This window comes from Cottoperca gobio, chromosome 17, assembly GCF_900634415.1.
Source record: "Cottoperca gobio chromosome 17, fCotGob3.1, whole genome shotgun sequence".
In the NCBI taxonomy this organism is placed as follows: Eukaryota; Metazoa; Chordata; class Actinopteri; order Perciformes; family Bovichtidae; genus Cottoperca; species Cottoperca gobio.
In genome coordinates, this window is record NC_041371.1 from 25,142,849 (window position 1) to 25,156,145 (window position 13,297).

The following is a 13,297-nucleotide window of genomic DNA, read 5'->3' on the forward strand; positions in this document are numbered from 1 at the left end:
GACTGCCGGGGGACACCTCCCTGCTCTCTTCCTTCTCTTCCTCTCTCCTCCCCTCCCTCTCTATCTGTATGCATTTATGTAAATGTACTAACTCATCATCCGGGGTATCATCCCTGGAGTTTCTGTGTCTCATGTGGCAGGTTGCCACTGATAAAGTTTACGTCAGGATCAGGAATCATGGCTGTGCCTGCTGCCCTAGTCCTGCTGGACACCGGGAAGCCTTTTTGACATTTTCCTGCATTCATCCAAACTTTCTCTTTTTCAACACATCATTTTCTGTCAAATGTTGTATTTGTACTATGTTGTTTATCCTGTACATACGACATCTATTGCACGTCTGCCCATCCTGTGAGAGGGATCCCTCCTCAGTTGCTCTCCCTGAGGTTTCTTCCATTTTCCATCCATCGTCTACCGCTTATCCGGGATCGGGTCGCGGGGGCAGCAACTCCAGTAAGGAACCCCAATCTTCCCTTCTCCGGGCCACATCCTCCAGCTCCGACTGGGGGATCCTGAGGCGTTCCCAGGCCAGTGAGGAAATCTAATCTCTCCACCGAGTCCTGGGTCTTCCCCGGGGTTCCTCCCAGCTGGACATGCCTGGAACACCTCCCTAGGGAGGCGCCCAGGTGGCATCCTTACTAGATGCCCGAACCACCTCAACTGGCTCCTTTTCAACGTAAAGGAGCAGCGGCTCTACTCCGAGTCTCTCACGGATGGCTGAGCTTCTCACCCTATCTCTAAGGGAGACGCCAGCCACCCGTCTGAGAAAACCCATTTCGGCCGCTTGTACCCGTGATCTCGTTCTTTCGGTCATGACCCAGCCTTCATGACCATAGGTGAGGGTAGGAACGAAGATCGACCGGTATATTGAGAGCTTTGCCTTCTGGCTCAGCTCTGTTTTCGTCACAACGGTGCGGTAAAGTGACTGTAATACCGCCCCCGCTGCTCCGATTCTCCGACCAATCTCTCGCTCCATCGTCCCCTCATTCGCGAACAAGACCCCTAGGTACTTGAACTCCTTCACTTGGGGTAATGGCTTATTCCCTACCCGGAGTAGGCAATCCACCGGTTTCCTGCTGAGAGCCATGGCCTCAGATTTAGAGGTGCTGATCCTCATCCCAACCGCTGCACACTCGGCTGCGAACCGATCCAGTGACTGTTGAAGGTCACAGACCGATGATGCCATAAGGACCACATCATCTGCAAAAAGCAGCGATGAGATCCTCAGGTCACCAAACTGCAACCCCTCTCCTCCACGACTGTGCCTCAATATCCTATTCATGAAAATCACGAACAGGATTGGTGATAAAGCGCAGCCCTGGCGGAGGCCAACATTCACTGGAAACGAGTCCGACTTACTGCCGAGTATCCGGACACAACTCTCGCTTTGGGCGTACATGGATTGGATGGCCCTCAAAAGTGACCCCCTCACCCCATACTCCCGCAGCACCTCCCACAGTATCACCCGGGGGACCCGGTCATACGCCTTCTCCAGATCCACAAAACACATGTAGACCGGATGGACGCACTCCCAGGGGGTAAATAGGGGAACCACCACCCCGGTCTGCCAACCCCTAGGCACTGTCCCAGACTTCCACGCAATGTTGACGAGGCGTGTCAACCAAGACAGACCCTCAACACCCAAAGCCTTCAGCATTTCTGGACGGATCTCATCAACCCCTGCGGCCTTGCCACTGTGGAGTTGTTTGACTACCTCAGTGACTTCCATCAGGGAAATTGACGATGATCCCCCATCAGCTTCCAGCTCTGCCTCTACCATAGAGGGTGTGTTAGGCGGATTCAGGAGTTCCTCAAAGTGCTCCTTCCACCGGCCGATAACCTTCTCAGTTGAAGTCAGCAGGGTTCCACCCTTGCTGTACACAGCTTGGATGGTTCCTCGCTTCCTCCTCCTGAGGTGCCGGATGGTTTTCCAGAAGCACCTTGGTGCCGACCGAAAGTCCTTCTCCATAGCTTCTCCGAACTTCTCCCACACCCGCTGCTTTGCCTCTGACACGGCAGAAGCTGCCGCCCTTCTAGTCCTTCGATACCCTGCAACTGTTTCCGGAGTCCTCCCGGATAACATAACCCGGAAGGACTCCTTCTTCAGTCAGACGACTTCCCTGACCACCAGGGTCCACCACGGTGTTCGAGGGTTACCGCCCCTTGAGGCACCTAAGACCTTGAGACCACAGCTCATCACCGCAGCTTCAGCAATAGAGGTTTTGAACATCGCCCACTCAGGTTCAATGCCCCCAACCTCCACAGGGATGGCTGAAAAGCTCCGCCGGAGGTGTGAGTTAAAGATCCCCAGGACAGGGGCTTCCTCCAGACTTTCCCAGTTCACCCACACTACCTGTTTGGGTTTACCAGGTCTGTCCAGAGTCTTCCCCCACTCCTTGATCCAATTCACCACCAGATGGTGATCAGTCGACAGCTCCGCCCCTCTCTTCACCCGAGTGTCCAAAACATGCAGCCTCAGATCAGATGATACAATTACAAAATCGATCATTGACCTTTGGCCTAGGGTGCTCTGGTACCACGTGCACTTATGAGCATCCTTATGTTCGAACATGGTGTTTGTTATGGCCATTCTATGACTAGCACAGAAGTCCAACAACAAACGACCGTTCGGGTTTAGATCAGGGAGGCCCTTCCTCCCAATCATGCCTCTCCAGGTGTCTCCATCGTCTTCCATTTTCCCTCCTTTAATTATGAGGTTTCTTTTACGAAGTTTTTCCTTGTGCGATGCAAGGGTCTAAGGACAGAGGGTGTCGTAACCTGTACAGTCTGTAAAGCCCACTGAGACAAATGTATAATTTGTGATATTGGGCTATACAAATAAATTTGATTTGATTTGATATAAATTCAGAATAAAAGCATCAACACTCTTTCAGCAATTCAGTAATTAAAGAAACTTTGCACGATTAAAACTCTGTTACAGTACTCTTTATTACTTGTCACCTTAATTGTAAAGTTATTGATTTACCCTGGATACGTGAGCCAGCTTTGCAATACAATCCCACGACAGCTGTTTAACCCACTATCTCTCTTCGTGATCAATGGCTAGGTAAAGAAGAAAAAAAATATATAATTCTGATCCAAAGTGTCAGCTCGCACCTAAGCCTATTTTGTTATACTATTTTCTCTGACCATATATGGTAAGACATAACGTTGTTGCAAGATTGGCTAATGTGATGAGAGTTCTGCAGTGGGCGCATGTAATAAGCGATGTAATAACAAACATCCTTTTATCTTCATTACAGGATTTCTTCCGATTTTGTTAGTACCCATTGATTTCTGGGATGCACCAATGTTTTCTTATTTTTGCTCTTCTCTAATGAGAACATTTTACTAGTTGTCGAAAGCACTCTTACCAAGATAAGAAAAGAAAAATCTTGTTTTCACAATAAGTGTTACATTTGAGGAACATATAAAAAGGCATGAATATCATATAATCAAATTTAGATTATTATCTGTTTTAGAGTGATTATAATTATTTAATTATACAATTTGTGGGCTAAACAAATACTATTGCTCCATTGATCCTAATTAAGAATATAAAAACCCTTAGATGCTTTTTGATTTTCCTGTAACACCAGTCCGTATTGATGCTTTGGAAAATCATATATTTTTTCTTCTTACAGTCTTTTTTTATCAAATCAAATGTATTTATATAGCCCAATATCACAAATTACACATTTGTCTCAGACTGTACAGCATAGTGTCCTTACACCCTCACACCACACAAGGAAACACTTCCTAAAAGAAACCCCACATTTAAAGCATGAAAATGTTAGAAACCTCAGGGAGAGACTGAGGAGGGATCCCTCTCCCAGGACGGACAGACGTGCAATAGATGATGTACATATAGAATAAACAACATGGTAAAAATACAACATAGACAATCCATGTGACAGAAATTATAATGTGATCGTATTTGAAAAAGATGGATTGTGGAGGAATAAGCTTCCCGGTGTATCCCAAAACAAAATATATTAACGTGGGCGTCAGGCAGGACCAGGGCAGCAAGCGCAGCCACGATTCATGATCCTGATGTAATCTGTAATAGAGACAACTTGCCACATGAGACACAGAAACTCCGGGGATGTGGCCCCGGATGCTGAGTTAGTAACATACATGTAAGGGACCTGAATGCATATAGATATGTATATGTATGCATACAACTGTCCAATTTCCAATTTGAATTATGACCTTTAAGAGACTTGCATTTCAACATGGTTTTATTTGGAATTTGCTCTTCTTACTAAAAGTTAAATCAGCATTATAATTGTTTAAAAAATTATATTTTTTCTCTTTTACTATGGTTTTACTTAACTTAGCATTGCTCGATTATGAGTATATAATGATTACTGTAGCAATGATCTCTATTTGGTCTCCTTTTCCTCACCTATCTCACTTCCTTTACCTCTCATCCTTTCCTCTCCTCTCCTCTCCTCTCCTCTCCTCATCACTTATTGCCTCTTGTTTTTGCCCTCATTTACCTGGTTAAGTTCAGCTGATCACTCCCTATTCTTTTCACACACTCCTTCACCTTCACATAGGGCGGCAGTTCTAGTAAGAGAAGTCCTTACTCTTTAATTCTTAACCTTTAGATCTTTAGTTCTTAACCTATGTCCATTATAGTTCAACTGAGTTGTATTTATCATTCTTTGAAAAAATGAGGGGGGCAGATTGTATCTCTTATCTATAGTTTACAGCCCAAAGAACTCCATGGGCGTGTCACAAACTGTTTCTGAATTCAGGAGTGAACTACCCATGGACATACGCTGCATGATAATCTCCAAAGAAATTTCTCAGAATGCTCCAGTATTCGCTAATGTAATATGGACAGATACTACAATGTTCAAATAAATGTTTCATTGTACTACACAAGTTTGTGCAACAAAATGAACATTTTGCGACAAAAAGGCAAAAACATTGTTTGTGGTGGAGGATGAGTTCAGGAGTCTCACAGAGGAAAGATGCTGCTCATAGGTAGTCTGGTGGTACAACAGTGGATACTTTTGTATCTCTCACCTTGATGGCAGCAAGGTGAACAGGCTGTGGTGGGTATTGTTCTTTAATATCCTTTGGGTTCTTTGCAGGCTGGATAAACAAAATCCCAAGTATTAGCAAGAGTATCTGGCATAAATTAATGTTTCGTGAATAGTTTGAATGACAAAATGTTTATTCTGTTACAAGACACATTGAGAGTGTACAGGCAATTTGAACATAAACATAATGTACATAGTTATGGATATAATAGGCTACAAAGTAACCCAATCATATGCATGCATTTCACAATGTGAATTGTATTTGCACGGTATATGATTCGTAAGTACATGATTAGGTATTGCAGGTGTATTGCATTTTTTTGGTAATACCAATATGGAATTCATAAATTGAACACAGGTAATTGAAAACTGATTATGATATTCAGTGAATAGTAAAGTGGGGCCTATAAAGACAGCTCCGCCCCTCTAACAGCAGTGGGCCGGTATCTCCACTGCAGCATAGCAAGCGCACCTTATGTAATGCAGGGCGGCAGTGAACAGGCGGAGTCTCGCGCTCCTCACTCACAGGCTGCTGGTTACAAGCGCTAGTTTTGTGTTATGTCATATAGCGAAGTAACTTCTACGAACGCACAGCATACCGCTAGATTTCCTCGTGTTGGTCACGAAAGAGCTACGTAAACCAGGTAAGGGAACAGCAATATAGCCTTTCTTGTCTGCCAGTGACTGGCACTGTGTCCTGCTGAATGTCGACGAACAAATAGCAAGCTATACTCTGCGTACAATGTATCCATTCATATTGTCGTGGTGTCCTAACGTTACCGTGTTTTGCGTTGCGCTGTCAATTTCGGCTTTCTGATTAAAGTTTGACAAAGGACTTAGAAGGAGGTCGGCACCAGCTGTGCTTGATGTTTTACATTAATATCCACATTTGAAGGCACACATTATTATTATTATTATTATTATTATTATTATTATTATTATTATCGTACATTAACCTGATTACTTAACACAGGTGCAGTCAAGCTTCGACTTGCTCAGCAGAAGCCAGATTGAGCCTCTCACTCTTATTCTAACATTTGTAAAGGAGCACGTTTTTACAGCTGAGGAGCAGCACAGCTTTCACAGTGTAGAGATATATGTTTGTTAGCCTGTGCCATTGTGTAATGCGTATAGTTGTAGCTGTGCTTTTCCTCCATTGACTAACGTTATCTGTCTGCTCAGCAAAATGTTGCTGAACATGCATTTAAAAAAACTTTTAAAACTTTTTCAGACCAAGAACCACTCACGGACCACCTGACTCTCCAAATATCCAAAAACAATAGGCCTGCTTACCACTCCAACAATATATTACAAATGACAGCCTAATAATGACAGCTTTATGTAACCTTCTCTATATCGCTCCTTCACACATTAAATCAACACAACTACAACTAAGGATTCTACAAGCATTTCGTTCATATGCGATTTAACTCCAGATAAGAAGACCGCCTGTCTCTCCTGCAAACCACCATTTTGTGTAAACAAAAAAGAGGGACTGACCTGAACGACCTCCTGACTTTTGAATTTAGTATAAATACCGCAGCAGAGGATTCACTCCTCTGAGCAGCACACAGCAGTCTTACAAGCTTACATGTGAGAGTTTGTACATCTTGTTTTTATGTATAACTCTGCTCCTTGCAAGAATATTGATTAAAACTCTTAGATTTTGATCCTGACTTTGTGGTTTATTTAAGTATATTTTTTCCAACAACGGTAAATGCCGATAGATTTTACACATCAAATGAAACATAGACTACATTTATTACTGAGTTTATTACAGAGTGTCAGAGTGAACTTACCCTCAGCAAGATACACAAAATGCACCACATTTAGTACGACACAAACTTCCATTGTGGATTTTCAAAAATAAACTACAGTAACACTATGGTTGCAGGTCCAAGTTTAACAGGAATTTAACAATAAACACAAGTTAATTATTAAATTTAGCGTAAATGTACCTTACAAAACACAGCAGATTTGCCTCATTCCCGATATCAGTCGACTCGTCGTGTGAAAAACTGGCTTTGGCGTAAACGTGTGATCAGCTGATCTTTCACATTTTCAGCCATGGCTGTTATTCGCCGCTGGACAGTGTCATTGGAGAGGGGGACCCTGTTAATTTCGTCGCTTGTTTTCTCCCCAAACAATAAATTAGTCATGATCTTGGCAGCTGGTTTGACTAAATTCTCACCTATCGATTGAGGTTTACCTGTTTTTGCGATGAGAAGGAATACCCTGTATGATGCCTCTGTAGCCTTCGCATTTTCCCCCGGTGAAAAAAACTGTCATTTGTTTCTTGAGTTCATCACGTTCTCTCAAAAACACTTAAATGTTTCCCAATGTAATCTTTGTGTTTACTCTCAAAATGTCGTTCGCCAACGACTCGTAGCACAAAACAGTGTTGATTGGGATCCTCTTCATCTCCAGTCCAAAAAAATCCAAATCTTATGTCGCTGTGATATTTTCTTTTCACTTTAGCGCTCTCCTGGGACTCAGTAACAGACACTAAATTACTTGTTGCTGAAGCACTTGAAGCTGCTGAATCACCTGCATCAGAATGATGCACCTTGCCTGTCGCGTCAGTTTGTTAATTTAATTTTCTTTTAACTGACCCTGTCTTTAGCCATCGATCCATCTTGTCAGTTGACCGCTCAAATTGACCGCGCAGATAATTTATGACTTAAGAACGTAAAACGAACCTACGTTTACGATCTAAGATCTACACATAGCTGCGTAACTAGGCTACATCTATACTACACTCTACACTAGTCATTTTTAAAACACTTTGAACTTATAATAATTTAATTTAAAATGTGACATTATACCAATATACTCGCGGACCACTAGGGGTCGCTGGTGGTCCGCGGACCACTCTTTGAGAAAGACTGCTCTAGAGCAGGGGTATTCAACAAAATTTCTAAAAGGTCCAGTTAGAGAAAATTTCTGTGAGCAAAGGTCCGGAGCATCATAATGTCTAACTTGCGTTATGAATTAGTGTGATATATATTGATGTAGCTGTATCAACGTCAAATCTAATAAAGTACAATTTAAAAACATTTAGACCATATTTATTGTCACTTAACATTGAACTATACAGATATATATAATACTGTAGATATGCATAATGTTCTTCTTGGGCTTCATTTAAAAATAAAATTTAGAAAATAAATAAAATAGCTTTTGAAAAATTGTATCTTAAAATAAAGTGCTTAATTTTAGAAAAATAAAGTGTAGCAGCAGCTTGAGTTTCCCTTTTTCTTTTAACTGTTTCACATCTTGATTTAACTCTCACCCAATGTTAGAATAAACCAGTCTCAACACATCTTAACAATTGAACAGTTTAACGCAGGCTAGCACATCCTGGGTTATACTTTTCTCTGTGGTTGATGATGCTTATGGGTGGCCTATTTGCTTTATTTTATCACAAATCAAAATCATATTGGGCTCTGAAACTGCATATTTTCTGTGCCCTCAGTTCAGACTTCAGTGCGTATGTTTGGTCAAAAACGTTGTGCTTTGCCTCATAGTGGCGTTTCACATCACCAATTTTAATGAGCACCACGGTCTCTGAGCATATGAGACACTGGTTTTGTGCTCCCAGTGGGAAGGTGTTGAACATGAATGAGTCCATTCTGGGTTGAAAGCTCTGACTTTTCTCTTCTTGGAGAGCGCCATAAGTAGTTATTGTTCTCTCCCTGTCTGCTGCTCACTCGTCTCTTCGTCAGTGTTTATCTCCCTTTCTCCGTCTTCTCTCCCTGTATTGCTAACTCGTCTTCTCTCCTCGCCTCATCTGTCTGTATTCAGAGTCGCAATGTTTGCCGCCTGGAATGCACAGATTTGATTGGCTGCGTAGCACCACGTGGGATGGCTTAACTCAAATGCAATTGGTCTGAGTTTCCTGACAAATTGAAAATCCCTCAATAATTTATTGATTATAGGTCTGTGTAGGTCGGCGTCTGGGTCCGGACTCGTTCCGCCAGTTAGTGACCCCTGCTCTAGAGGCTTTGCGTAAACTGCATGTCCACAGAACTTGTGTGCACCTGTGACTTGAATGGCACTTTTATGATTTTAAAGTTACATATACCACTTTTCTTTAATTGAAAACCTTACTTTTTAGACTTATTTCCTTATGTGTATATAAGATGTGCTTACATTAATAAATACAATAGTTAATTAGTTTATCCCACCCGAATGTAATGCTTGGAAGTGTGGGGGAGATTTAGACCATAATGTTGAGAAACATTTATTTGTCACAAACAGTCTTACACAGTAGGCTACAATGTGTATTGCAATTGTGTTGTGCCTAGCTCAAGAAACCAATCAACTAAAGAAAAATCTGAATTCAAATCTGGTTTATTGCCAAGTAGGTTTTCACATGCACAGAATTTGCTATGGTGATGGCATAGAGAGGCATAGGTGCATAAACGAGAAACATAGATTTAGAATAGAAAACAAAATACAATAAAATTATTTCAAATACCATTTCAAATTTAGAAATCTATACAAGTTAACTGATTTAAAAAGAAAGAACTAGGCAGGAATGTGCAAAAAAACAGCTCTTTGCTCCTCAGAGACTCTTGGCAGGCCCCTGCAGAACATGTTGAAGGCCTCCGCTTCGTCTGTGTACTCAGTGGTGTACAGGTTTGAGATCTTTGCCAGATCTGCTTGGTTCCTGCCATTGGCAAAGCATTGATGAATCTGCTCCGCCCGTTCTTCTTCTCCAGGTTAAAGAAATACTTTGTCAGGGAGTCCACTAGAGTAGTGCTCTGGACTTGGGACCGGACCAGCGCCCCCTGTGCTCTAGAGCCCAGAAGGTCTTGAGGTCTTCAATGCGGTCTCGATTTCCTGTGGACTCTGCACAACTCTGCAGCTCTAGTAATTTGATCTCTCATAGACTTGGTGATGTCTCCAGAAACCGTGCAAATGAGAGGGTAAAGAGGGTTAACCTCTTACAGTGTGGGGGAATTTACCCGAAAATACCTAGAAACGACATAACCAAAGTAAATTAAAAGCTGCTCTTCAACCATTTGCACCATATGCATGGTAACAAAGATAACCCTCTTATTGTTCTTGCAAAATAGTCAGAATTACGCCAAGTGCTTTTGGCACGGAGTAATAGTGGTCTGAATATATTGAATTTGACGAAAAATAAATTGAAATAAACTGAATTCTTTTGTTGAAAAAGATGCCTGAGGATGCGATGGGGGGGGGGGGTGCGTGCGTGGCGTGGGGAGATTGCATGCGTGGCGCGGTTTCTATTTAGTTATCCCCTCTCCTGACAGTACAAACTGAAACGTGCACATAAATTAGATCAATAGCATAAGCGTTTAGTTGATTTAATAAAAGAACACCCGTCAATGTGAAAAGTGAGTTGTGAATAAAAAAAATATTATTATATGCGCCCTGCCAACAGAGCCCAGTGCCCTGCCTGAAATTCAAGTTTTTTGTTTTTTTTTTTCTTGAATGAAAAAATTATATATTTTTTATTCACAACTCACTTTTCACATTGACAGGTGCTCTTTTATTGAATCAACTAAACACTTATGCTATTGATCTAATTTATGTGCACAGTCTGTACTGTCTACTTTGCACATTCACATTCTCTCCTTCGCTCCGTTTTGCGAAGGGCGGGGCTTTGCAGCTGACACACATGCGCACACACTTACAGAGCAGGAGAGGGGAGAACTAAATAGAAACTGCGCTGCGCACACAATCTCCCTGCGCCACGCACGCACGCAATCATTATATTTTCAAAATGAATGGGTTAGTAGAAAGATAGAAAACGTAGTAAGTCACTCATAACCACTCCATCCACTCCCAACAAACTTACTCCATCTGGACGCCTCCGGAGGATTTATGAGGATGAGTCTGGGGAACCGGACGGTTGTAGACTACGCCATATATTTCCGTACCAGAGCCTGCCAGAGTGACTGGAACTCCTCGGCTCGCTTTCCTCCTGCGGTTAGCACAAGCTGGTTTCCTATGATTTGCCTTCCTCTCCCGATGGATTAATTGAGCTGACTTCCAGGTTGGATCGACGTATCCAGGCGAGATGGAGGGATCAACAACAGGGGTTGACAGATCACTACTCATCGACGCGATTACGGTACTCATTTGATGCAGGTGAGATGCACCAGTCTCACCCAGGAGGAGCGCGAGCACCGCCGCTGGCCACCTTGTTTTCAGTTGTCCCGCAAAAGGCCAAGCTCAATAGTAGACGTTCTGGTGAGCTGAACCTCAAAACTCTTCCCCAATCTAAGACCTCTGTTCCATTCTTGGCTTATGTTGGCTGATTGGTATCACATTGTTGCCACTTTCCTTGACTCGGGGGCGGACGTAAGCCTCGTCGACGAGGACGGCTGTAGAGCTGGGTATTGACCGGGTTCCTCTGCCTTGTCTCGTTCCTGCCAGCTCTCTGGATGGTCATCCCTGGGGACTGGCACTTATTAGACCGTGCCTATCCGTATGCTCTGTCGGACAACCACCACAAAACTATTCAGTTCCACATCCTGCGGCTTCCCCTGATCGTGTGTGGAATTCATATTTGTACATTTGATCTTATATGATGCTCTGCTATACTTGTTTTCATTTCACATGTGATTTCTCACATGGGAAAGTTATAACATAAAATGGTTTGAACATGTTAAAGGTTTTATTTGTCCATTCATAATTATATTTTTGATATCCTGGACACCCGACTTAACTCCACTCACTCAATTTCTCTTTAATCTCTTTTTGTTGTTTCTCAGTATGTTTGGAGCGGTGGTTGTTGGCATTGGCACAGCAGGTTGGGTGAGGATTAGAGACATGTTAGATCCTCTTCCTGGCAGTCCTGCAGAGAAACTCAATGTCAGAGGATTCATATCGAGGTAAAAGACACATTCTGCCCAGCATGCACAGATGAACACAAAGAATAACTGTCCGAGACATAGGTAACATAAGAAATGGCCTGAAGCCGCAAATAAGGAAAAGTGGCACAAAGTCCTTCTGTGTGCATTCTGTGCCTGACTGCCTTTCATGTGTAAAAGCATGTGAAAAGGATGCATCTCTGCTCACAGATGCATCTTTTCTAAACCAATGACATTCACATTGTAAACCACCGGGAAAAGTCACAGTACATCCATTTTTCCTTTTTTACATTCACAAATTACAGCTTCAAAATGAACACAAAGCTAAATCCGCTGAGGGTAGAGTAGCCTGAGGGAAGGCCGCAAGACTCCCTTTGAACCAGATGCTGGTACACCAGCCTGGCAGGGGAGACGTAGTGCGCTAGGGTTTTATAACTGATGATGATTGGGACACATACTCTTTTATTTATCTTTGGAAAAGGGATTTTTTTCATATCATAGATGATGAAAAAAGGCATTAAAACATACCTGGATCTTGCAGGTACAATATGAGAGTCATGTAGGCTGTTATTGTAGTGGGGCTACGACTCTGCTTGTGCGATGGATTGAACTGTAATTTGGGAGGAGTGAATAATGTATTGCTCATAATCGTTAAGGTGTGTTGAACCCAGAACATCAGTAATAATGTTCAGTATTTATGAAAGCAAAAAATATCTGTAACTAAGAAAAAGCATGAACCACAAGCACTTGACAAATTAAAATACAGCATTGACAGAAGTGTAGACTCTGATGTGCACCTTGTATGGTAGCTTCTGACTCTGTGTGAATGGGTGAAAGCTGACATGTGTTGTAAAGCGCTTTGAGTAAAGATTGGAAAATCGCTATATAAAAGGAGTACATTTACCATTAGTTTTAGCTAGGTGGATCTAATAAACTGCCTACTGATTTTTACACTTACATTTTTGGTTTACTCTCCAATACAGTCTTAAACACATATATTGCATTTACACAGACACATTTATACACACATTTTTTAAATCGTGCAGTTCATATAACCACTTTATCTTGATCATCTTGAAAGGTGACAGGAAAAGATCAAAGCAACATTCTCGTCTTTATCATCCTGACAGATTTTTTTCTTAACAGGAGAAGCCTGGATACTCAACAGGGAGTGAGTCAGATCACAGTAGAAGAGGCTGTGAGCAGAGAAGACATTCATGTGGCGTTTATCTGCACTGAGAATGTGTTGCATGAGGACAACATCAGGTAATGTGTATGGCGGCAAAAGTCCCTCAACTTGATGTCGCATTATAGGTATAACCACCGACCGTCTCTTCTCCTCCCTTCTTTTTTCGTTTATATATTTATCTTTGTGTCACTCACTCTGTCAAGCGTCTT

The 13,297-nt window shown here is 42.4% G+C and overlaps 1 long non-coding RNA gene across 1 annotated transcript; it reads left to right on the plus strand.

Moving 5' to 3' along the window:
* Positions 1-5,499: 5,499 nt before the first annotated feature.
* On the plus strand, positions 5,500-13,201 carry LOC115022860 (uncharacterized). Its single transcript, XR_003833964.1, has 3 exons — positions 5,500-5,695; positions 11,801-11,920; positions 13,046-13,201. It is a non-coding gene; the product is annotated as an uncharacterized LOC115022860 (long non-coding RNA).
* Positions 13,202-13,297: the final 96 nt, after the last annotated feature.